Below are 26,249 nucleotides of genomic sequence, written 5' to 3' on the forward strand. Positions count from 1 at the left end.
TCGGTCCTGGGGCCCGTTTTGTTCAATATCTTCATAAATGATCTGGAGGATGGGTGGATTGCACTCTCAGCAAATTTGCGGATGATACCTAAACTGGGAGGAGTGGTAGATACGCTGGAGGGGGAGGGATAGGATACAGAAGGACCTAGACAATTGGAGGATTGGGCCAAAAGAAATCTAATGAGGTTCAATAAGGATAAATGCAGGGTCCTGCACTTAGGATGGAAGAATCCAATGCACCGCTACAGACTAGGGACCCGAATGGCTCGGCAGCAGTTCTGCGGAAAAGGACCTAGGGGTGACAGTGGACGAGAAGCTGGATATGAGTCAGCAGTGTGCCCTTGTTGCCAAGAAGGCCAATGGCATTTTGGGTTGTATAAGTAGGGGCATAGCGAGCAGATCGAGGGACGTGATCGTTCCCCTCTATTCGACACTGGTGAGGCCTCATCTGGAGTACTGTGTCCAGTTTGGGCCCCACACTACAGGAAGGATGTGGATAAATTGGAAAGAGTACAACGAAGGGCAACAAAAATGATTAGGGGTTCTAGAGCAAATGACTTATGAGGAGAGGCTGAGGGAGCTGGGATTGTTTAGTCTGCAGAAGAGAAGAATGAGGGGGGATTGATAGCTGCTTTCAACTACCTGAAAGGGGGTTTCAAAGAGGATGGCTCTAGACTGTTCTCAATGGTAGCAGATGACAGAACGAGGAGTAATGGTCTCAAGTTGCAATGGGGGAGGTTTAGATTGATATTAGGAAAAACTTTTTCACTAAGAGGGTGGTGAAACACTGGAATGCGTTACCTAGGGAGGTGGTAGAATCTCCTTCCTTAGAGGTTTTTAAGGTCAGGCTTGACAAAGCCCTGGCTGGGATGATTTTAACTGGGACTTGGTCCTGCTTTGAGCAGGGGGTTGGACTAGATGACCTTCTGGGGTCCCTTCCAACCCTGATATTCTATGATTCTATGACTGCAAACTACCATCCCCTAATTAGTTCAACTTTGCTGGAGTGAGGTCACGTCATGTGATAATTGTTTTCCACCACAGGGCAGGAACTTCCTTTTTTGGCAATTCTTTTGAACAGGCTGATCATTACCAATGATTCAGTGACCCACGTCTATGGCTCATCTGGCCAAGTAGGGAGATGTCTCTTCCATGATATGCCCCCAAGCTAGGGGATTGCTGTTAAAGTCTCCAACCAAGACTGGGGCCTGTTTGTGCCAGATGCTGTACAGACCCAGGCGTGTGGAAAGAGCAGAAGAGCTTGCATTCTAGATAGACAGGACAGACAATGGGATACAGCACAGGATGGGGACTGAGGCACAGGGATGTGAGGGCGGGGATTGTTAGGAAGACCAATGAACGTTAACCCCAGACTAAGCGCTTTGCCCAAGGCAATACCAGATGTCTGTGGGCGGCTTGAATTGGAAGACAGGTTTCTTGAAGCCCAGTGCAGTAACCTCTCCACACGGCCATCCTTCCTCATGCCCATAAAATCATGCACATGCCTACATGTTTGCAAGACCAGGGCCTATCTGAAGCCAACCGTCTCGATGCTACACATTCCGTGCGGCCCTCCCGTGTGATAAACACTTAGAGAGTTTACTTGGCAGAAGCTCACGTTTTTACAAAGAAACAACTCACAACAAAACTGCCTTTAATTAATAAATAACATCAGGTATCTACACAAAAGGCTCTGTTCATCTGGAATCATTCAGCTAGTTGCAGGGAACTGCTTTTCAATCAAGCACTACTTCTTATTCCTCACGCCAATGGTTCTTTTCTCCATAAGAAGTGGCTTTTCAATCGGCTGGAGCCATATTTCCAAGGGGTGCATGGTGCAAGGAGACAAGGGCATAGACATCAGTGGACCACTTTAAAAGCCATAAACAAAGCTACAGTCTCACACAGGGGAGGCGAAATAAAATGAAATAACACGATGGAACAAATCAATGCATCATCAGAACAAGCCAATATGAGCAGCTTGTTCTCCCCCAAAGCTGAGAGTCTCAGACGAACAAGAAAAAGGATCTTAAAAATCAGCAAAATAATTCTTTAACGGAGGTTTTAAATACATATTGTGACAGTCAGGCCAGATGGCTATAAGAGAGTGGTCGAAGGTAGATACATTAGTTCCAGGTTAAGCAGCTCCCTTTTCCCTGGGTAAAATAACAGGGACTATTCCAGAACACTCAGGAACTTTCTAGAACTAATTAAGGCAGGCAGGCTAATTAGGGCACCTGTAGCCATTTGGGAAGCTGCTAGAATTAATTAAGGCTAATCAGGACACCTGGTTTAAAAAGGCTGTCACGCCAGTTAGGGAGGTGTGTGGGTAAGGAGCTGGAAGTGAGAGGATGTGCTGCTGGAGAACTAAGGAGTGTTACAAGTGTTAACAGACATCAGGAGGAAGGTCCTGTGGTGAGGATAAAGAAGGGGTTGGGAGGAGGCCATAGGGAAGTAGCACAGGGAGTTGTAGCTGTCGCACAGCTGTTCTGGGAGGCTCTCTAGATGGCTGCATTCCACAGGGCCCTGGGCTGGAACCCAGGGTAGAAGGTGGGCCTAGGTTCTCCCCAAACCTCCCAACTCCTGACCCAACACAGGAGCTTCCACCAGAGGGGAAGGTCTCTGAGCTGGTCCCTGACCCACATCTGTAGAAACTGCAGGGATTGTTCTTACTCTTTTTTCCCCGTGCTAGCCAGTGATGAGGTTATCTGAGTGAATGGCAGATTTGAGCCACGAAAGTGGCCAAACTGAGGGCTACTGTGAATCTCTGGTGGATTTTGCTCACCTCAATAAGCACAGGATCCACCAAGGTAGAGGAGGAACTTTGTCACTATATATATATATATATATATATATATATATATATATATATATATGATTTGTTAAATCTACATCATTTCCAACATTCAACTAGAAGCAGGTGTCACTGTATCACCTTAGCTAGAGGGTTGATAGGTATTTTTCCAACACACCACACCTTTCGCCAACCTAAAATTCAACCAGGCTATTCATGAGCTTGGGGGGGGGGGTTAAAATTCTTTTAGATACAAAAAAGTGGGGGAATTGCAAGATTGTTTGCAAGCCTCACAGTGAGAGGGGAAGAAAAACAAAGATCAAGAGAGTGCAACCCTCAGACACAAACATCCCTAACCAACACAGCACTGTAACCTTATAGCTGTAACCCTCATCCCAACCTCTCCAGCGTTTGCCAACATCCTTTGCTCTGCCTCATCTTACCCTAGATTGTAAACTGCCTAAAGGCTCAAGGCTTTGCCTCTCCTCTGCCTGCAAAGTACTATGCAAGCTTACGGTGCAGTGGAAATGCAAATGTAGGGTACGGTGAAAGACACAGGATTAGTGGCATGGATGAAGGGCCAGACTGGGACAGAGACCCCTATAACAGGGAGTGAGGAGCTGCACTGCCCTGGGGGCAGCTTCGGAAGGGACTGCGCCATTGGATTTATACAATCCGTCCCCCAGTACCTCGACACGCAGGGCAAGTGTGTTTGCTGTAACCTGCCCTTTGGATGGTGCCTTCCTACTCCCCATCTGCTCAGTTCTGCAGACTGGTGTGGAGTCTTGATGAACGTGGGGCAATGATCTCCCCTCATTCACCTCCGCTTTGGTGAGTGGGCTAGAGTCAGGCACAGCTGGAGCCTGAGGCAGGTGCAGGAGCCCGTAGGCTCTGGGGAACTCGCACCTTTTAAGCTGATTGCATTTTGACACCCAGTGGGTTAGGTTTATTTCCCTAACTGGATGCTGTAAAACCAGCTTCATGCCCATGAATGGCAACATCAGACACACACTCAGTAGCTCAGGCAGCAACAGCTTCATACCCACCAGCTCTGCGTTCAGAAACCGCGTTCTGTGTATGTGCCTAGCTAGTGGCTAAGATGTTCCACTGAATCACTGTGTCACTTTTCCTCTAAACCTGGTTCCCGCTGGATTTGATACAGGTGATTTAAACGAGGGCAAAGGGGGGTTAGATGATATGAACGTCACTCCTTTAGTGAGCCAGGTGGTATAAAGCGACCTAGTCCCACTGACTCCAATGTTGATTTACACCAGCTGAGGGTCTGGCCCGGGGTGTCTATTAAATTAAATTGTAACCACCCCCCCCCCAGGAGCTTACCTTGGTTTCTGGGTCTCTGTGTGCTAGTAACTCAGGGAGAGGCACTCTGCCCCTAGGAGGAAGGGGGACCAAGGGCAGGCTCAGAGGCTGCTAGGTAAGTGGGGGAGAGAGGAGAGCGATATTTCAAGTGATAGGGCCCCCAGAGCTCAGGGGCGTGACTGCCAGGTGCCTGGATGGCCACCAGTGTGCCTGCTCAGAGGAGGAGCAGTGTCGGAGAGAAAGGATGGGGTTGGAGTCAAGTGATTGACAAGCAAAAGCCCGAGAGCACCGTGAGAGGGGAAAAGCCATTTTGAAGGGCTTGGGAGCCAGTCACTGAAAGAGTAGGGCCATAAGCGCTGACTCCGTTGCGTGCTCCAGGGCTGGAGCACCCATGGAAAAAAATTAGTGGGGACTGGATGCGCTCGAGGAAGGGGATGGGAAGAAGCGGGTGGGGGTGGGGCCTTGGAGGAAGGGGTGGAGTGGGAGCATGGGTGGGGGCAGGGCCTGGGGCAGAGCGAGAGTTGAGCACCCCCGGGAGGAAAATTAGAAGCCAGCACCTGGGAGGGCTTGCTGTGGATGAGTCCCAGGCCTGGATGCAGGGTCTCCATGAGAACTGGCCTCTGGGAAACGTGGTAGCAAATATCCCTAAACTTCTTCCTATTCCCTCTTCCAGGCAACTCCCAGTTTAGAGAGTTTTGCTGGGAAAAGTTCGTACCCAGTCAGGCTGAGTTAGTCTTTCAGCCCCCTTGATAAAGTCAGTTACTACAAGGCAGGTACTGCTCGTGCTGCTAGTTCAGGGCTGCCCACCTGCTGCGATTGTATCTAAGCTCTGTAGTAGGAGATCAGGAGTTAGGATTTTCAGGATAGTTATAATCTGCACCTTTTCCCTGCATCCCTTTATGGTGAGGTAATCTTGGGAACAGAAGCAGCCTGATTCCTGTATGAAGAGGACACCCTGCCAACTGTGATTGCCAGCTGCTATGTAGTAGCTGAGGAGTCTGGATTCATCTCTGAACCTGTGGATCATTCGTGGAGTGGTGAGTGCACCATCTTTTAGTTAGACCATCAGGGAAACTATTTGGAATCCTCCTATTCCCTGAACTGTGTCCTCAAGCCAGGGAATAAGGGTTTGATGACTTTATTACCTACTGCCTATTTAACCCGTAGAAGGGACTTACCATCTTATCCAACATGCGCATCTTTGGGGCCACATTGAACCCAGACAGACAAGTTGCTTATTGCTGCTACAAGAGATACATTGTCACAGGTCATCAAGGGCCACTACGAAACCAACAGGACAATACATTTTTCTCTTGCTATATCAGGTCACGTGACTGGAGAAGGTCATGGGTATTATCAGCATGGGCACTGGTGATTCTGAAAATAGTGTTTTTACCTTGTTCTGTTATATTTATTTCCCATTTAATACAATACTCTGTTGACTATATTGTGTGTTTGTGTTATTTCTTGGGAGTTGCCAACTATCTGGCACATAAGTGGGGGTTTGCCCCGTTCTTAGAATTTTCCTTCCAAGCTGCCCTGCTGACCGGATAGGAGCAAGGGAGGGGGAGGCACCGCCAAATAATTCATATGAGAAGAAAATAAGGGATGTTACATTACACCCTGCCTGAGCTAGAGGCAGTTTCCAGATGAATCCAGGCCTGTCCATCACAACCTATAAGGAGACTAGCATTAAAGGAGGTAGCTGGGTGGATAGGATGCTACAACATCATCAACAGAGGAAAAAAACATTTTCTTGACACCCAACAGACCAACACAGCTAGAGAAACCAAGAAATAGCGACATGGCCAGAACAGGGGCGTAAGAGCTGTCTCAAGATGAGCCACCGGGGTCTCGCCTCTGCACTACCATTAGCGGACTAGACAGCAGGTAAAGCAGAAAGCTGTGTTGACCTTTCATCAGCAACAAAAACTCACCAGAGCCACTTTCTTTTTGAACAAAAAGAAAAACATTGAAATGCTTGCATGGTAATAACAATTAATGGAAAAAACAAGGTTCCTAAGTGGAAGGGAATATATTAGCATTCCAAAAGCATGAAGTGTTAGCTACTCTTTAATTAAATTATTTCAAAGAAGATCTTTGTATATAATTGCTGTAATTTAGATGGAAACAATACTACGCTAAATGCAATTAGAGCAATATGAACTGTAAGGGATGTTTCTCTCTGTGCTGCTGACATGGTTCTGGGTCACCTGATTCTTATAAGAAGTGTTTTGGATTTTTTTATAATAAGAAGTTTCTTAATGCTGATAAACTATCATGATCCAGCCTTCGGTGCTAAGAGCTGCAAGCAGGCAAGCAAAGCTGTTGTATCTCCACTCTGGATATACAGTTACCAATAATATGTCCCACCAAGATACTTATAGCCCTTTTCTGAGTACAACCCATCAACCCAGTGAAGGCTGCATTTCTAGATACATGTGGTCCTGCCTCAGCAGGGGGGATGGACTAGCTGACCTCTCAAAGTCCCATCAGCCTACATTTCTGTGATTCATTTGAAGGTAGAGGTATGCTGACTTCTTTAAGAGTAATAAGGAAAGGAACGGTAGGAGACTATCAAAAGAATATATCCCAGGGAAGTGGAGAAAGCCCCATCCAAGTTGGACGTGTGGAAAGTAAGCTCAAGAGACACTGTAGGGAACAGTCCCTGCCCCGGCAGGGGATGCAGGGAGTGACCTACTAGTACTCTAGCATGTGAGGTTCTGTAGTGGGTTCATAAAATAGCTCAGTTTGGGATCAGAAAGGCTAAGCATTTATTTTAAAGTGTGGTTATGACCAGGAAAGCACCATGCACTGAGACAGCATTTAAAGATAAAGGATGTAATGGGTTACCAGGTACCTGTCTATCATGTGGCTGATCTAAGTGGGATTATGAAAGGAAGATAATCAGAGGTGAATGGAGGTTATCATTAGGGAAGGGGCATGTCCTCTCCTCTCCAGTTGTCTGACACTGGAAAGGCTCCAGTCATGGAGTTGACTTGTTGTTGTTCTGAGTTTGTACTTTTGGAAATAAAGCAAGGCCCGAGGAAAGGGATATGAAGAGACATAGCTGGGGGGTTATTTTTCTGTCTCCAGCGTGGGCATCTGTACACTGACATGCCTCAGGGCATGTCTACACTACAAACTTAAGTCAACCTATATTAGGTTATAATAGGTTATAATTAGGTTATCAACCTGTATAATTAGGTTGAATTACAGCCACAGCAGTTACTACAAAAGAAAAGGAGTACTTGTGGCACCTTAGCGACTAACAAATTTATTAGTTACTACAATGGTTCATGTCCACACTACCCCTCTTTCTGTCGGTGGTGCACATCCTCACCAAGAGCGCTTCTAGTAACTTACGAGGAGCAGGGTGGGGGGCTGAAAGCCCGGCCCCTCAGCTCCATGGCCCAGCTGCCCCCCCAGCCCCAGCTCTCAGCTCCCTGTTGCCTCCTGGGCTCCTGGTAGGGAGCTTCACTACCGGAGTCTGGGTGACTGCCAGGTTCCCAGTGAAGAGCCTGGAGCCTGGGCGGTAGGCCGGCTTGAAGCGGGGAGCCAGGAGCCTGCAGGGCATCCCAGCTGGGAGTGGGAACATGGGCCGCAGCCCAGATGGGAGCCAGGAGCCCAGGCGGCAGCCAGCTGGGAGTGAGGAGCTGGGAGTCTGAGCGGCAGCCTCGCTGGGAGCAGGGAGCCAGGAGCCTGGGTGGTGACAGCTCGGCTGGAGTGGGAGCTGGGAACAGCTGGGCTCTAGCTGGAGCCCCGTCTCCTTTCCCCACTATCCAGGGATGACAGCTTTAGCTGTGCGCCTGGCCTGGGGTTCACAGCAGGAAGCCTACCCGCCTTTGTTTTCAATTTCATGGCTCCAGCAGGGAGCCGTGAAAATTGGCAAGTAGTGACAACCACAGCCAATGTAAGTAATGCAGTGTCTACCTGGACCTAAGCCCCATGCCTCTCAAGGGCAGCAGTTATTATGTTGGTGTAGCAAGGCACTTACATTTGTGGGAGTAAGGCTGTGGTATAGACACTGATATAATTAGGTTCACGTGTAAGATGCCTTATGGGCGACCTAATAGACCAGCGCACTGAGTTACCGGTACCTGTCCATTCAACGTGAGGCAGCTTCCATGACGTGTGGACTTGTCTACCTACAGGGGAAATTTGATCTAAGCTATGCAATTTGACCTTACATGATAGCATAACTCAAATCGATGTAGCTTAGATCTATTTACCATGGGGTCCACACTAGTTGATGGTCAATGGGAGACGCTCTCCCATCGACTCCCTTACTCTTTTCGATCAGGTGGAGTACAGGAGGTCAACGGGAGAGCAATCGACAGTCAGTTTAGTGGTCTTCTCTAGACCCACTAAATTGACCGCTGATGCATCGATTGCCACTTGTCAATCCCCCGGTAAGCGTAGGACAAGCCCTGAATCTGTCTCATATCTGGTTTACTTTACTCACTAATTTAGGGAAGTTCCCCCCCTCTAAATATGCTAACTGTCTAGAGGCAATATGGATAAGCAGAACAAGGTGAACTCTTAATTCTGTCTCACACATCCTCAATAACATTATCAATCAGGATGTAACTGCAGCACCTAATTGCTAGTTGTGTTGGAAGAAGATGAAGATGAGAGCTTGGTTTTCAAGAGCCTACTTTGGAAAGTCAATACAAAAGCCATCTTTAGATTTCCCATCTGAGCAGGTCTTATCTGGATGTCATTGAGAAGTAATAAATATGGGAGCGCAGATGGCATTTAGACAGAAACACTTTTCTGACTAAGTACACTTTAACAAGTCTTCTCCATTCTGGGCCATAAAACGGTAATTTACTGTCCATAGACATGACAGATTTAATTTTCATTCCTCAAAGTAAACAGTTAAATTCGTGGTGAATTCCCAGAGAACAAAAGGTGTTCAACTCAACCACCTTCATTCTCAGCTCTCAATTAAGCCATTGCTAAGGAACCACAAATCCCATCCCATCCCTTCAGTTACAAAAATTAGGTTATGCTTTTATTGCGGGGCTGAATGTCATTAATTTGCAAGCAAATTATTAGAACCTAGAAAACAGTTCTGAAACGCCTGCAGATTTACGATGAAGTCATTTCGGAAAAGGTCGTGGCAACACTGCTATAATTAAATCTTTCATTAATTTTTTAAATACACAAACAACTTACAATGTAGTATAAATTGAACCAGCCGACCTTGCTGGAAATTATTACAGCGCTCTTTCATGTTGTACAATAATCTAGCTATCCAAAGATTACATTTCCTCTCCCTCCTTGTTTTAATTGACAATGGAGTTTTCATGTTTGTTGTGTAGCCATATTTAGTAGTGGTGGGTCCAGAATGCTTGGGGGTTATGACACACCAAGTTTTTGCCCTCCATCGCTTCAAAATCCACCCCAAGCTTGGCAAGCGGAGAAAAGTTCTAACATCGTCACAGCCAATGAGTTCCCTAGATAAAAGGTCTTAGTTGTAACAGTCTGGTCCATTGCTGCTGGTGGCTGGGGATGGACACTAGATAGGAAGGACTCTGAGGTTACAACAGAGTATTCTTTCCAGGTGTCTGGCTGGTGGGTCTTGCCCACATGCTCAGGGTCTAAACTGACTGCCATATTTGGGGTCGGGAAGGAATTTTCCTCCGGGCAGATGGCAGAGATGCTGGGGGGTTCACCTTTCTCTGCAGCATGGGGCATGGGTCACTTGCAGGTTTAAACTAGTGTAAATAGCAAATTCTCTGCAACTTGAAGTCTTTAAACCATGGTTTGAGGACCTCAGTAACTCAGCCAGAGGTCAGGGGTTTATGATAGGAGTGGGTGGGTGAAGTTTTGCAGGAGGTCGGATCATGATAGCTCCTTCTGACCTTTAAGTCTATGAGTTTAAGAAAAGCCAATGGCTACCCAGGCATGGAAATGCTAGTGCCTCCTCAGTTCTAAATCAAGCCCCTTTATATCATGTTTGAAATAACCTGACAATATACAGGGCAAACATGCAGAGCTGCTGTCTGTATTTGGTTGGACCTGTTCTCTGGATATACGAAGGCCTTTGATCTCCAGAGTTGCCATCTAACTCATAATGGAAGCTAGAGCACTATGATGAGCAATGGCATCATATTGTTGACTGAGCCTTACAGACACCTCACTGATAATACAAGGTTTTACAGAGCATGAAGATGTCAAGCGGAAAGTGAGCACTAAGAACATCGCACAGAGGCCCTGAACTCACAGAGACAGCAAGCATCTTCATTCATTCCGCAAATATTAGTACTTTCCTTCAATTGCTAACATCAAGGTTGGTGAGATAACAATTTGGCTCACTTTGTTTCTTGTACATGCCACAACACAATTCCCTTTGAAGTTAGATATTGTCAGGATTTGGCCCAATACAATATATGGTTTATTTACAAAATACTTTAAAGTTTAATTTTTTTCTATAAATACATTAACTAATTCATTAAAATCCTAGCAATCTAGCCCCTTTGTAATGTACCCTGTGGTGTGACACTCCATATTCTTCATAGAAATATTGTTATGATATGAATATGGCCTAACTAAGATATATATTTATGCAAGATGGATCTTGTAAGGTACCATTGGAAAGGATATAATTTACTAAATGTGATTATCCAATTTGTATGCATGTGTCCTTTCTGTATCTAAAGTTAGGAATATTATTGACTATATAACAATTACAACTGGGTGTGTATTTGGGAGACACCCACCAGACAACCGGCCATCACACCCTTGATGGGCCATTAGGAAGAAACAATAAGACTTTAAAGATACTAATCTCTCTCCTTCCTGAGAGGCATCCTGGGACATAGCTGTGACACCACCAGGTCAGATGGTCCTGTTACCTGGTACTAAGCACCATCTTGGACTTCAGTAATTTTCCACTAAAAGGAGGGGGAGGTCAAAACTGGGAAACAAACAATTCCCACCTTATGTAAATTTTTTTAAGGCTGGGGAGTAAGGCAAACAGGACTCTCCTCCATTGCCTACCCAAGAAGAAAGACTGCTGAAAATACCCGAAGGGACAGAGGAACAAACCTGAAGGGGAAAGGCAGGAGTGAGTCCAGACTGAGACAGGGGTCCAGTCTGTAAGAAGAAAAAACTGGAACTCTAAGCTACAGAAACTCTGCAACCTGCCTAAAATAACATTAAGCGTGATAAATTACTTCTTGAAACCAGTCTCTTTAAGATCTTAAACTTAGTATGTGTGATTTGTTTTATTTGCTCATAATCTGCTTTGTTCTCTTTGCTATCCCTTATAATCACTTAAAATCTGCCTTTTATAGTTAATACATTTGTTTTGTTTAAACTTAGTATGTGTGATTTGTTTTATTTGCTCATAATCTGCTTTGTTCTCTTTGCTATCCCTTATAATCACTTAAAATCTGCCTTTTATAGTTAATACATTTGTTTTGTTTATTATTAAACCCAATTTGTGCAATTTATGACTGGCAAGAAGTTGTGCATATCTCTCTTCATATTGAGGGAGAGGACAAATTTTTATGTGCTTGCACTGTGCAGATCTTTCTATACAGTGCAAGTAAGTATTGTTTTGTGTTTATTCCCCAAAGGGGGTGTGCACGTAAGTGCTGGGTGAATCCTCTCACACAGAGCTGACTTCAGTCTGTGTCTGCAGCTGGGTGTGGCCCTACCTGTGTGTACGTATGCTGCCAGAGGCCAGAGAGCCTAATTCAGAAAAACAGAGGGGGAATCCAGGCTGGTAGAGTAGGTGGGCTCAGTGAAATCCCAGTACCTCAGGTGGCATCCCAGAAAGGAGGTCCAACCCGTCACATACCCTACTCAAGCAATGTGAATGTGTCCACACAACACTGAGACATTTATCGATAGGGGAACCTATTTTACGTTCAGGTTCCAAAGGTGGAAACCTGATTAGAAACAGTGAACATTAAATAAATAAATTAAATAAATGAACGATGGATGAGTGATTCCATCTTAATTTGTAGGATAGTGTTCACAAAGCCCTGGGCATGTCTCTGAAGCAAATGCCTCCTACAACTTGGGTGTACAACCTAGCCACTGGTATTTAATGGCAGGATCAGAGAACTATTGCAGCTTTGAAGAAAAACCTAGTGGCATGTGGACACATTCTCCCCTATTAGCAAAGAGTGGGGAGTGTTCTATGTCCATCGATCAAAATTTCAGAAGCATGGATTGTAAAACCACTGTAATTGTGTGATCTACTCAAATTTGCTATAAAATAATTACAATGTTCACTTCTGCAGCATCGATTTCAAAGTTCTTTCTGAGAGTTAATTAAGCACTGCAGCATCCCTGTGAGTTAGACAAGTATTATCGTTTCCATTTCCAAGATGGGTGAAATGAGGCAGAGAGGGGAAAGGGTGTGGTCAGTGCTACCCAAGGAGTCAGTAGCTCTGCACACATTGGAACCAAGCAGTCGAAGTGTCTCCCAGTCCTGTCTTCTAACCACTATAGTGCTGGTTCCAGCCCTTTCACTAAAGATGTCTCTGTAGCATAGTCTCAACAGAAATATATGTGGATCCCCACCATCTATGGAAGGAGGTAGGAGATCCTCTGTAATGCGCAGATAGACCTAATAGATTTTAAGGCCAGAAGAAATCATTTGGTCACTTAGTCTGACCTCCTGCATAGCACAGGCCAGAGAATTTCACCCAGTTACTCCTGCAAATAGCCCAATGACTTCCGAGCAAATATATCAAAACACCAACAACTGCACCAAGGATGCAGTGTGTGTTCATGCTACAAAATCTGGACCTGGTGTGCCTAAAATAGCTGCAGCAAAGGGGCACTGGCTCCTGAATGCAGGCTTAGCATTTAGGGCTCCACACATACAAGCAACGGTGGAACAATTGCAAACTGAGCCAGTGGGTGTGAGCGGCTATTAATGAAGAGCCAGAGCCGAGCCATTTCCCTATGAATTAAAATATAAATTATGATTTGAAGACAAGCAAATGGGCTGTGTAACCTTCTGATTATTTTTATTAGGGTTTAGATGGAATTGGGATGAAAAGAGGTCACTGTTACACAGAAACTGGATGGAATGAGAGGTGAGACAAAGACCAGAAACTAATTGAGAGAGACATAGACCAGCAATTAGGGAGAGTGGTAAGAGGGAGCCCGAGTGTAATTTCTACTGATTGGCACGATGACTGCAGGCAGCGAGAGACTGAAAGGAAGTATAAAAGATGAAAGATGACAGTTTAAAGGAAGGCAATAGCCGATGAAAAACATTCTATAATTTTTCTCCAACAATAAAGGGTCTTAAAAGCCCACTTTAAAAGCTTTACTCAGTTCATTTCACTGACCGCTGGGTCAGAAATGGCTTGCTTCAGGGCAACTGGATGACTAAGTCAAAGATGCCTGCACTTCTCTCTGTGGGTGGGAAAAGATGAGATGAAATGACAATCATTTTTGGAAAGGGGGAGACAAGATCTGGAAGGGCTGAGAAGACAGAAACCTTTTTTTACCCAATCAAACATATGGTCCATTCAGAAAGGAATGGGGCCAGATCCTCTGCTGGACTAGATCAGCACAGCTCCACCAGGTTCAATAGAGCTATCCCGATTTATCCCTGCTGTGGATCTGGCCCATGGTGTCAAGAACACTGACAACTTGAACCCCATTTTTATGATTGTCGCCGAGCTCTGACCTTGTCTCCATGGTCCCGTGCTTTCAGGTGGTTTATGCTAGCCTCAGAGGCTCAAGGTGACCCTTCACGTAGCCCTTCTCTCTCTGGGGCCAGGGTACAGTTTACTGAGCCCTTTTCATTATAAGCCAGCAAGCAGGTTGGGTGAGAGAATTCCCATAGTCTCTGTTGTCCCAAGGGCTTATTCCAGAACAGTTCAGCCTCCTGTCCTGACATAGGCCTGTCTTCCCCTCCCAGGAGGTGTTTCTGTAGTGGTGGGTTGGGGGGAACCCGGGCCCACCCTCTACTCTGGGTTCTGGCCCAGGTACCCTAATGGCAGCAGCTGTTGGCAGCTGACCTTTCACTGCCAGAGTTGCTACATTTCCCTGGGCCACTTCCCCACAGCTCCCCCGCTTCTCTCTCTCTTAATGCCTTCTTCAGCCTTATCTTAGGGCTCCCTTTCCAGTGGCTTAAGAGTGTCTTCATTACCCAGCCCTTCAGCCGCACTTCTCCCCAGCTCTCCTCAGCCTGACTGGAGTGAGCCCTTTTATAGTATCAGAGGGGCCTTAATTAGAGTCAGGTGTTCACATTAGCTTAACTGCCTCACCTGACTCTTTGCAGGCTAATCGGAGTCATGTGTCCACCCTAGCCTGGAGCAGCCCTTGCTCAGATCAGTCAGGGAACAGAAAACTGCTTATCCAGTGGCCAGTATATCTGCCTTCTACTACTATGCTGTACAGGGAGAGGAGGTTGGTCAACGTGGTTTTCTGTGACTGTGGGGCCTATTTCCACTCCTCAGTCCGTTCACGCATCCAAGCAGAGTTCCTCTGGGCGGCGTCCACTGGCTCCCTTGACACCTTCGAGGAGCAGTGGGCACTGTCCGGGGTTCTCTGCTCGGTGTCCCCGTCCGGTTCCCTTCATTTGACCCTTTGACTGCACTCCAGTCCCTGTTGTTCATTAGTTGTCCCCCGTAATTATTTAGTTTTCCAGGTCCTGTGGACCCCTCTTTTAGGCTAGGGGGGATCCTTTAGCAGTGGGCGGGCTTTGCCCACCTACTTCCTGGATCCCAATACGACTACTCTGCTGTACAGGGAAAGAAGGTTGGCCGACGGGGTCTCCTGTGACCGTGGGGCCTATTTCCGATCCTCCGTCCGCTCACGCCTCCGGGCGGAGTTCCTCTGGGTGGCGTCGTTGGCCCCCTGGACACCTTCGAGGAGCGGTGGGCGCTCTCTGGGGTTCTTTGCTTGGTGTCCCCGTGCGGTTCCCTTCGTTTAGCCCTGTGACCTCACTTCCGTTCCTGTTATATCATTAGCTGTCCCCCGCAATTATTTGGAATCTTGGACCAGTGGATCCTCCCCTTAGGCTGTGGGGAGGTCCTTTAGCAGTGAGCAGTCCTTTAGCAAAAGCCCGCCCACTTCCTGGATCCCAACAGGACTACTCTGCTGTACCCAACTGGCCTGGGTCTATCACAGGATATAAAGTATGTTGGTCAGCTCTATCTACTACTTTCTATTAGAGACGGCCCAGCACCAGCCAATCTGGATTTCAGAACTATTCAGATCCAGGGTTTTGGTTTAGCCCATTACAAAAGGTTGGCTGCAAAATCGGGATCTGAGTTCAGCTTCCGAACCCCACAAAACCCAGGGAAGGTGTTTAGATAGAGCTGTAATTTGGGCCCATCACTATACCCATGTGTGCTTTCTCTTAAAATGAGTTATTCAGCAGTTTGTCTTCACCAAACTGTCATAAGCAACAACCCTGGAATAACAAAGGAGGGAGGCAGGACATGAGAGGAAAAAGAGATTTGGGGGTAGAAACTGGTCTCAGCATTATTTTCCCCACAGTTATTTACACCAGAAGGAAATAAAATGAAAAGAGCACAAAATACCTTGCAATCTCCTTTTCAGACAACACACCCACCGTCTGCCTAGACTTTGTAACTCTTCTGGACACAGGGAGTGGCAACATAAGTTCTGGAATGTCAGTCATTAAAAGCTGTTGGCAAACATCGGGATTCACAGTCTATATCACAAATAGACCATTATTACATCTTGGCTGGGCTTGCGAATAAGTCCACGTCCTAGCTCTAAGGAGCTCAAGGTTCAAATCTCAGCTCCACCACAAACTCCCAGTCTCAAATCACCTAATCCCTCAGTTTCTCACCTGTCAGATTGGATACTATTCCTTCCTTTGGCTGTCTTATCTATTTAGTTTGTACACTCTTTGGGGCAGTGACTATCCCTTAATATGTATAATTAGGGCCCTACCAAAGTCATGGTCCATTTTGGTCAATTTCACGGTCATAGGATTTTGAAAATCGTAAATTTTATTATTTCAGGTATTAAAATCTGAAATTTCACAGTGTTGTAATTGTTGGGGTCCTAATCTAAAAAGGAGTTGTGGAGGCAGGGGGGGTTGCAAGGGTATTTTAGTGGGAGCTGTGGTACTGCTACTCTTACTTCTATGCTTCTGCTGGCCTTTGGAGCTGGGCAGCTGGAGAGTGGTGGCTGCTGGCCAGAAGCCCAGGTCTGAAGGCAGAACTACCACCAGCCGCAGCGCAGAAGTAAGGATGGCCTGGTATGGTATTGCCACCGTTACTTCTACGCTGCTGCCTGCAGAGCTGGGCCCTCAGTCAGCCGCCGCCACTCTCTGGCTTCCCAGCTCTGAAGGCAGCAATGCAGAAGTAAGAGTGGCATGGTATGGTATTGCCACCTTTACTTCTGCGCTGCTGGTAGCGAGGCTGCCTTCAGAACTGGGCATCTGGACAGCAGCCGCCGCTCTCTGGCCACCCAGCTCTGAAGGCTGTGCAGAAGTTAGGGTGACAATACCATGACTCCCCTAAAATAACCTTGTGACCCCCCTGCAACTCTCTTTTGGTTCAGGCCCCCCAATTTGAGAAACACTGGTGTCATAAAAATAAAGGGAAGGGTAAACACCTTTAAATCCCTCCTGGCCAGAAGAAAACCCTTTCACCTGTAAAGGGTTAAGAAGCTAGAATAACCTCGCTGCACCTGACCAAAACCAATGAGGAGACAATATACTTTCAAAGCTGGATGGGGGGGGGGGGACAAAGGGTTCGCTTGGTCTTTTGCCAGGACCAGAGCAGGAATGCAGATCAGAACTCCTGTAAAGGGTTAATAAGCAATCTAGTTAGATGTGCATTAGATTCTGTTTTGTTTAAATGGCTGATAAAATAAGTTGTGCTGAATGGAATGTATATTCCTGTTTTTGTGTCTTTTTGTAACTTAAGGTTTTACTTAGAGGGATTCTCTATGTTTTGAATCTGATTACACTGTAAGGTATTTACCATCCTGATTTTACAGAAGAGATTCTTTTACTTTTTCTTTAATTAAAATTCTTCTTTTAAGAACCCGATTGCTTTTTCATTGTTTTTAAAATCCCAGGGCTTGCGTCTGTGGTCACCTATGCAAATCGATGAGGATTTTTTATCAAGCCTTCCCCAGGAAAGGGGGTGTAGGCTTGGGGGTGTATTGGGGGAAAGACGTTTCCAAGTGGGCTCTTTCCCTGTTATATTGTTAGACACTTGGTGGTGGCAGCAATAAAGTCCAGGGACAAAAGATAAAATAGTTTGTACCTTGGGGAAGTTTTAACCTAAGCTGGTAAAATAAGCTTAGGGGGTTTTTCATGCAGGTTCCCACATCTGTACCCTAGAGTTCAGAGTGGGGAAGGAACCTTGACAACTGGTTTTCCCCGTGAAATCTGTACAGTATAGGGTAAAAGCCCACAAAAGGCCAGTTTTCACAGTCCGTGATGTGTTTTTCATTGCCGTGAATTTGGTAGGCCCTATGTATAGTAAAGTCAGGCACTGATATTGGCTGGGGTCTTTAGGATCTGCCATTCTACAAATAACAAGATGGCTTCCTTATCGGCAAGCTCCATAGACAGTGCTTGACCAAATGTTCTTGGAGGGGGACGCCAATACCGCAATAGGTCAGAAGTTGGGTATGGTGGAGGTGATGGAGTGAGGGGGAAGCCCCACCATCCAATGCCGTAGACTTTCTGTGATGACAGAGAAGATCCAAGCACCCAACGCTATCGGTATAGCCCCTTTCACCCATGCTATGGTCTCTTTAAAAAATGGCCACACATTTACTTATCCATTCATGGGCACATTCTTTACAGTGCTGCCATGAGAGTGAAACCCCTGCCAATTATACAGTGAGATGCGATCCTCAAGTTAGCCAAGTGTAATTAGCGAATAATCTGCAGAACACAAAGACGAAGTGGCTCTACGGCTCGAGCTGGTATTTATGAATTAGTTGCACAGCTCCACAAGCGAAAGGGGAGGGGGAGACAAAAAATTAAGCGATATCAAAATAAGAGTTTATTGAACACAAATCCAGGCTTTTGAAACCCGATTTTTTTAAAATTTATTTCCGATGTTTCCAAACCACTTTACATGACAACTGTGTCAAAAGAGATCCCAGACACATGAAAGGGAGCCTGAGAAACGGGGAGTGTGAATTTTTAATGCTGGCTTTCAGAAGCGCTTTCTTTCTTTTTTCCTTCATGGTGCTCATGAAAAGCAACTGGCCTGACAGCTTTGAAGACTCAAGTCCCCTTTCTTCCCCAGAACAGGTCCTGCACATACAGCAGTGGCAGGAGTTTCCCCACACCACGACTGGGTCTGCAGGCACTGTCCACTGGGGAAAGCGTGCAACTCAATCTCTTTAGCCCACTCCCTTATTGTCGCTTCAGAGACGCCTGCCAGTGTGCCGTCTCTTGTGGGGGAAGGCACTGGTCTGAGACCCCTCCACTATGCATCTTATACAGGCCATCGAACAGGTATAAATTATACCTGTTATTGTTATTATTATTATTATTATTATTTGTATTGTGGTAGTACCGAGGGGCTCCTATCTGGGATTAGGCCCTCTTCGTGCTACATCCTTTGCAACATGCAACAAAAAGATGGTACCTGCCGTTGAGGGCTTGTAAGCGCTGCTGGACAATGGACCGACTGTCAGCTGGCATGCACGGGGTGAACTTGTGCCCTGCAAAACGCTGCTGAGCACACTCCTCAGAGGGGCTAGAACTCCACAAACACTCAGCTGAGAATTCAGGGCATACCGCACACAGCGCTGCACAGGGACAGGCCCTGCTGACACAGGCAGACCCACCCACTGGGGGGGAAGTGAAATCATCATCCTGACAACATTCCAGTTCCTTTGCTCAGGGTTTTTTTTTAGTCACTTGCAAACAATGACTGAGAACAACACAACTTAGAACTGTCTTCACCACTTTTGCAGGGCCTTGCCCTAGCTCCTCTTCATGAGGACTTCACCGCCCTACTCTCAGGCCCCTTCCTTCTCAGGCCTTCTTACTTGACAGGTGCAGCAAGCTCCCCTTTCCTAGACCTCTCCCATTTGAGTCTGTGCCTAAAGTGGCAGGAAGACAAGTGACTAAATACTAGACTAGGACTCTGGTAGACCTCGGTTCTATTCCCTGCTCAGCCAGGGGGTGACCTTAGGCAAATCATTTCACTGCTTTGTGCCTCAGTTTTCCCACCTGTAAAATGGGGCTCATGTGCCTGACCTCCTTTGTGAAGTGTTTTGAGAGCTACTGATGACAAATGCTGTAGAAAAGGTAGGGATTATTATATATGATTTTCCTGTAGGCCACATGACTAGGAACGAACACATGACCTCAACTACAGCTCCCATCCTTAAAGGGCCGGAACAGGTGCACTGGGACATGCTGCAAGGCCCAGTGCCCTCTGTTAGGGGGTTATCAAGTTCTCTAGGAACTCCTGTAGGGTCACACACATGCTCTTCCCTTCTCTCCTTTCCTGAGACGCAATAAATAAATGCTTTATGGCTTGAGACTGATCACTTCAGAAGCAGAGGTTGTGCTCACCTCATTGGCCTATTCAAACGATCTGGAAGGGCAGCATGCACCACTGGCATAATCAATACAATACTCTTTCAGTCTAACCAGCTGAATTTACACAGCAAGCCACAGGTTTAACATTATACAGCTGCTGGATAAGAAAAAAGATGGGGGTAGGATACTGGTTACATTAATGACCATTAGTAACATTTGTGGTCATGAAAGCTAAGAAAATGACACAGCCAATCAAATGTCATGGTGCCAGGTATAGGCTGATCGGGAACAAGGATAGAATAGGAATCCCTATACACACGCTCATTTTCTAGCATGGCATAAAATTGACTATCGGTATTAGTGGGATGCTCATTTTCCATGGAAGCCTCCAGTACAGGCTATTTCCAAAGGTGGTTTGAACCCAGATCAGATGAGCCAATGGCTTGGCTCACTATGATAAAGGCTAATATCTCAAAAAAATCTTTGCTTCTGTGACAAAGCTCTGTCCTTCTCTCCAGGGGTCCCACGTTTCCTGGAGGATTTCGCTAGCCTCAGAGGCTCACTGGGACCCTCCACGTAACCCTTCTTTCTCTAGAGACAAGGGTCACAGTCTACTGAGCCATTTTCATCATAAGCCAGAGAGGGAGGTGAGGAGAAGTTATCCTTCGTTGCACAGTCTCTGTTGTCTCCCACTGTCAGTGATTAAACAGGGGCAAAGGTGGTAGTGGGGAGCCCGGGCCCACTCTGTACTCCGGGCTCCAGCCCAGGGACCCTAATAGTATCAGCTATGGTAGCTGACCTTTTAGAAACGTGACATGTACAATTCCCTGGGCTGCTTCCCCCACAGCAGCCTTCACTTCCTCAAGCTCTACTTCACCCTTACCTCAGGGCCTCCTTCCTTGTGCCTGATATGGTGTGTACTACTCAGCGCCTCCAACCGCGCAACTTCTTCCCACAGCTCCTGACATGCACCCCCACCTGACTAACTGGGAGGCTTTTAACTAGCTTCAGCCAGCCCCTGATTGGCTTCAGGTGTCCCAATCAACCTAGCCTTCTCCCTGCCTTCTGGAAAGTTCTTAATTGGCCCCAGGTGTCTTAATTGACTTGGAGCAGCTGCCATTTCACTTATCCTGGTACCAGGGATTTGTTTAGCCTGGAGCTAATATATCTATCTCCCACTACGCTTCCATAGTCATCTGGCTTTGCCCCATCACACTTCCCAAACTCAATATTCTTATTTTCAGTCTTTGTTCTCCAGCCAAGTTACATAATCTTGATGCAGGATTTTTTGTTTGTTGGTTTGTTTCCCTTTCTTTCGTTCCAAGATGATTTCTCTGTTTTCTCACGACTCATTTTGATTCCACATCAGCTAGCTGAAGAGGAGTCCATATATTGATACATTTTAAGTTAAAGACCTTTGCTTCTCTCCTCTTGAAGGCTTCCGCGTATTTTCCATTAACCCTCAAAGCCAGTCCCAGTTGCCTGCTGCAGTTTAATGGTTCATAATTGCAGGATTGTGCAGTGAATCAGAAGGACAGAGGTCATAATATTGCCCGGTAAAACCACTAACTTTAGAACTAGTCCACCACCAATAATAAAGCCAGTTGCATTTCAAACAGATAATGCAGTTGTAAAGCAGACTCCAAGTAAGATAAGGAGGAAAAACTTCATGGCAGGATAAAACTAGTCTAGGGAAAAAAACCCAGAGCCGTTTCTGGATAACAACCACTAGACAAGTTGGATAAAACAGGGGTGTTGAGACAATCCAACAATCTCTACAGTGCATTCTCCCTCCAGAATAATGGCATTTTTTGAGATACTTGAGAGCTTATGGCAATCTGCCTAGTGAGTGAGCTCTACAACCCCCGAGAAAGCACGGGATGGGAGTAAACAGCAGAGCTCAGAGTTCCTAAGCCCGCAAGCCCCCACACCACATTTCCCCTTCACTAATTGTATGCTGGAAGCTGCCAATCCCATTTGGCCTTCACTAAATTGTATGCTGGAAGCTGCCAATCCCATTTGGCCTTCTACAGATCTAGGGTAGACATCTAGAACCAGTGCTCCTTTCCCCTGAATTCCCTCTCTCTTTTTATTTCTCTCCTCGGCTTATTAGCAGCAATGGCTGAACATCTTTGTAAGAGATAGATAAGGTGCGGGAGGGAATATCTTTTATTGGACCAAAGGCTGTTGGTGAGAGTGGTCCAATAAAAGATAGTACCTCACCCATCTGTAATGCCCTGGGACCAACATGGTTACAACACCACTGCCTACATCTTCATAAAAGGCTTTTTCAGGGAGTTTGGCCCAGATCCTCAAAGGTATTTAGGCTCCTAACCTCCACTGAAATCAGGGCTGGAGCTCAGGGTCTCAAGCCCACCCAACCTCCTAAGGCCTGAGATGTTCTGCTATATTTAGCGTGCTAGCTTGAGTCCCACCAGCACAGGTCTGATTACCTGGCTCCCAGCTGCAATGTAGACAGACCTTTGTGGGTATTTCAATCTCCATCTCCCACTGAGATCCCATTTCCCATTCAGCAACAAGAGGGCCAATTAGTGCCAGCTATGCTTGTTTTGGGGCTGTGGGTTCTTGTCCACTAGGAAGCGACCAAGAGCAGCAACCTATTTCACATGGCCCACAGGGAAGGAACTGTTCAGTATCACCGCAGAGCTTTCAGCCACCTGTGCTGGGTTCAAGTCTGGAACGAGAAATAGCAGGCACCAATAGCTCCAACCCCGAAGCCATCCAGTACTCCGTGAATGGTTCCTTTATAGGCTTGATCTTCACGCAGGCCTCCATCATACCTTGCCACTGTTCTCTGCTATCTGCTCTCCCCCCATGACACCCTGTGATGTGCTACTGAGATTTTAACCCAGGGTTCCTGCATAATATGCCTATGTCACCCCAGATTTTCCATGTGTGCCTGGAAAAAAAGATGATGGCATGGGATCTGTTCATTGGTTTTCCCATGTAAACAGAGCTGCCTTCTTATATCTGTAACTAAGCAGGGAGGAAGCAGCAACGTACTTGCTGGAAAGGTTGGTACTTAATGCTCCTACAAAGCATGCGCGAAGGTCCAGCGTCGTGGCATCTAAAAGCTGCAGTTTCAATGGAGGGCTCATGTAGGGGAAGGTTTGCAGAACTCTTAGCCCAAGAAGTGAACGAGCAGCAATGACAGTCAAACAAACAAGAAAAAAACCCTTCTCTGGTCTCGTGTGCGACCACCGTAGATTGGAATCACTTTGGGGAAGGGACAGCCTTTCCTTCTGTGGAAATTTAAGCACAACAGGGTAAGGGAGGCAGTCCAGTCCAGTGGATAGGGACCTGGCTTAGAACTCAGAAGATGTGAGTTCTATGCCCAGGTATATGATCTTCAGCAAGTCACTTATCACTCAGAGCCTCCATTTCCCCATCTGCTTGTCAATACAAAATTCTGTCCTGATATAACATAGATAGAATATCGATACAACCCCCTCTAGTGGAGTACTCAGAGTAGTATGAAGGTGCTTATACTGGTATAGTTTATTCCCCTATTGTTATATCTGTATAACTGTGCACACTGGGGCTTTACTGATTTAATATATTGCCATAAAAAATTACAACCCCAAGGAAATAATTAAATCAGTATAAAATCCGTGTATAGACTAGGCTTTATGTTGTAATTCTTTGGGGGCAAAGACTGTCTCCTTACGGTGTAGGAATTCCATCACCCCGCACAAAGGGGCCCCCAACTCAGAGGAGCCCTCAGGGCACTATCTGTAATACAAATAATAACAATAGTCAGCATTAAAAAAAGTCATAAATAATGAATTCCCCCAGGAATTAGCCATGGCACATGAAATCTGGTGCATGTCAATGGCAACAGGGTTACTTTTCTGAAGTCCCAGGCACTGGCTGTGATTTCTGGCAGGAACGTTCTAGCAGTTTCCAGGAAGGGGCAGGGGACTCCAGAAAAGCAACTCAACCCTTGTTTTGGTTTCATGGCATTTGAATACTGGGCTCATGGGAGCCCCTCCAGCATACCTCTGCTCCTGCCTGGCAGCCTCAAATTCCCCAGCAGCCCTACACATCACTGAGGAATGGAAGCTCCCCATCCTGAAAGCTGTTCTTTGTTGGAGGATCCCTGAAATCCATGGAAGTGCTGCATGGCCACACAGATCCGACCTGCCTGCAGCAGGTTGCAGGATTGAGTCCTAAAATGGCTCAGATCACAGCCAACAGAGTTAAAGCCTCACAAAGACATTTAGTTCTTCAGACTCAGAGTCCCCATGAGCCCAGAATGACCCAACTTTGCCCTTATAGATCAGTTCTCTACAATTCCTCTTCAGGGAAATACTTAGCAAAGCTGCATGAGAACCATTTTCTAGATAGGTTATAAATGAGTTCTTTTACTATTCAGCACCTGTGAAAGTGTGGGTAGGAGTCTCTATACACATTTTTGGCAAGCAAGGGGCTAAATTCTTTTACAGCTTTATAAACTCCTATGAACATTATTATACTGGCCTCAATAATTAAAAAAATGCCTGTAAGATTTCAAAAGGAAAACAAATCAATTCCTCAGTAAGCTGGCATTGAAATGGCCAGCAGCACTGGCTTCCTACATTCTCTATGGAAATACATAGAAGGATAAATAATAATACTCTTAGATTTGAAAAGCATGTTTCATCTCAAAGCAACCACACTGTACCTGGGGCAAATCCTTAGCTAGTGTAAACTGGTGTAGCTCCACTGACTACAAGGAGATACCAATGTACTGATTTACAAAAGTGGAGGGATCTGGCTGTCCATTTGGGGTTGAGTGAAGCAACGGCTTCACCCACTACTGTATTGGAAAATAGCAGATGCATAACAACAATGCACAATATAAACCAATGCAGAGAAACCGCTAATATTGACCAGGACCCAATTGAGGAAAATGTGGTAACCAGAATTGGTTACCAGAGTGAACAGCTAAGGATCCAGCTCTTCTTCAGAGCTGCCTACGTACCGCTGACCCCCAAAATGACATTTACACCCATTTTCATGAAATGTAAGTATTTACGACATTACTTCTTATTGTGTTTTGTTACTTTTCAGGTAGTATTGCACATGACAAATGTGCACACACACACATGCTCCACAAAAGCTGGTTCCCTGCAAAGATGGGCAAACTGTCCCATTGATCAAAAATATCAAATTCTCATGGAAACTCACAAAACTCCCAGTTATTGCTTATGAAGCAAAAAAAGAAAAAATGGAGAGTTTTGCGAGGGGCATCCTTGTTGCCAGTTGGAATGTCACTATCTGATGGACAAACTACGAGACACCATCACCACAATGTAGTTCAGAGAATTGAGCATTATAAAGCTAGACATGACCATCGTGATAAGCTAAACTGACCTCCTGGTTAACACAAGCCATAGGACTTCCCTGCATTTATTCCTGTTTAAATGAGAAAAACATGCAACCTTGACTTAAAATAAGAAGGAATTTAAGTGCAATTGCTCTCTCAAATGTGAAGTAGCCCTACCAGAATAAAGTTTCATGGATAGGCTCTTCTGGGCCAGATTCTGAAGCTGGGTTATGACTCTTTGCCCCAGCTAAGTGGCATAAAGGAGCCATCATCCAACTGCACATGCCTAGAAGAGAATGCCACTTCTGTAGGAGAACACTTTGCTGGTGCAACTGCACTGCAGCTGGGCCTGGTGCCCTTCCGGCATAGGGGGCATGTGAGGAGGTCTGGCACACAGAGAATCAAGCCCCTTATTGAATACCCTGGGCTAGATCTCCTGCAGTGAGTTCCCTTTGGCACAGGAGAATTGGAGGAAGGGCTGTCAGGGAGCCAGTGACACCTCCTGATTCTCAAGCTGCGCAAGGCCCCAGCCCTGACCACACCCCATATCCAAGCCAGGAGGTGTGGCTGGCATAGAAGCTGGCTCCACTGACTTCCTGTCAGCTGAGAGATTCAGCCCCCTCCCTGGGAATTCTCAACTTGGCAGCTACAGCTAGATTCCAGTCCCTTGGGTAAGAAATTGATAGGCTCTATGTACTAGAGATATCTAATACCTTGGGACCCATATGGCTACAACAACACTGCATAGGCTCTCTATCCAGTACTCTCCCTACAGTACGGTTATTACACTCTGCGTAAGATTGATGTATCTGAATTATTTTTGGAGGAGATACCATGGTGAATCACAAAATCCAATTCCAATGAAATCACAATTCCAACTCCCAAGCCCTTATCCAATTCCAAACTTCTCAAGAAATGGGTGGCGTTCTTGTCTTGTATTCACTCCAGATTGACGTTAATAGCAACGCTACCAGTGAGCTATACCCACCCCTTCCTGAAATACATGCATACAGGAATGATGAAACTAGAGCAAAAGATAGTGGCCCAATCTGCCTCCCCTCTTGGAATGGGTGTAAATCAGGAGTAACCCCACTGCTCAGGGCACAGTCACCATGGTGTCAAAGGGGCCAGCGACAGGAGAATCAGACCCCTTACAAAGTGAAAATTGAGAACCGCCCTACAGCCAGCGCAGCAGGAGGCTCTGTGTTTGCAATGAAATGTTACTGCAGCATAATCTCCTTCCTGTTGTGATTAATGGAGGGCACTTACTCACATCACAGGAACACTCCTGAAGCAGCACTAAACAGCTGTATCACACAGTA

The 26,249-nt window shown here is 46.2% G+C and overlaps 1 protein-coding gene and 1 long non-coding RNA gene across 2 annotated transcripts in view; both read right to left on the reverse strand.

Moving 5' to 3' along the window:
- The window catches only part of SORCS3 (sortilin related VPS10 domain containing receptor 3), a 498,155-nt gene that overhangs the window by 62,667 nt on the left and 409,239 nt on the right, over positions 1-26,249 (reverse strand). The gene's annotated exons all lie outside the window — the stretch shown is intronic.
- Positions 14,549-23,679, reverse strand: LOC122461047. The gene is made up of 3 exons (XR_006282745.1): positions 23,669-23,679; positions 14,962-15,038; positions 14,549-14,611 (listed from the first exon to the last, which is right to left on the reverse strand). It is a non-coding gene; the product is annotated as an uncharacterized LOC122461047 (long non-coding RNA).

The sequence above is a fragment of the Dermochelys coriacea genome, chromosome 7 (genome assembly GCF_009764565.3).
Source record: "Dermochelys coriacea isolate rDerCor1 chromosome 7, rDerCor1.pri.v4, whole genome shotgun sequence".
Taxonomy (NCBI): domain Eukaryota; kingdom Metazoa; phylum Chordata; order Testudines; family Dermochelyidae; genus Dermochelys; species Dermochelys coriacea.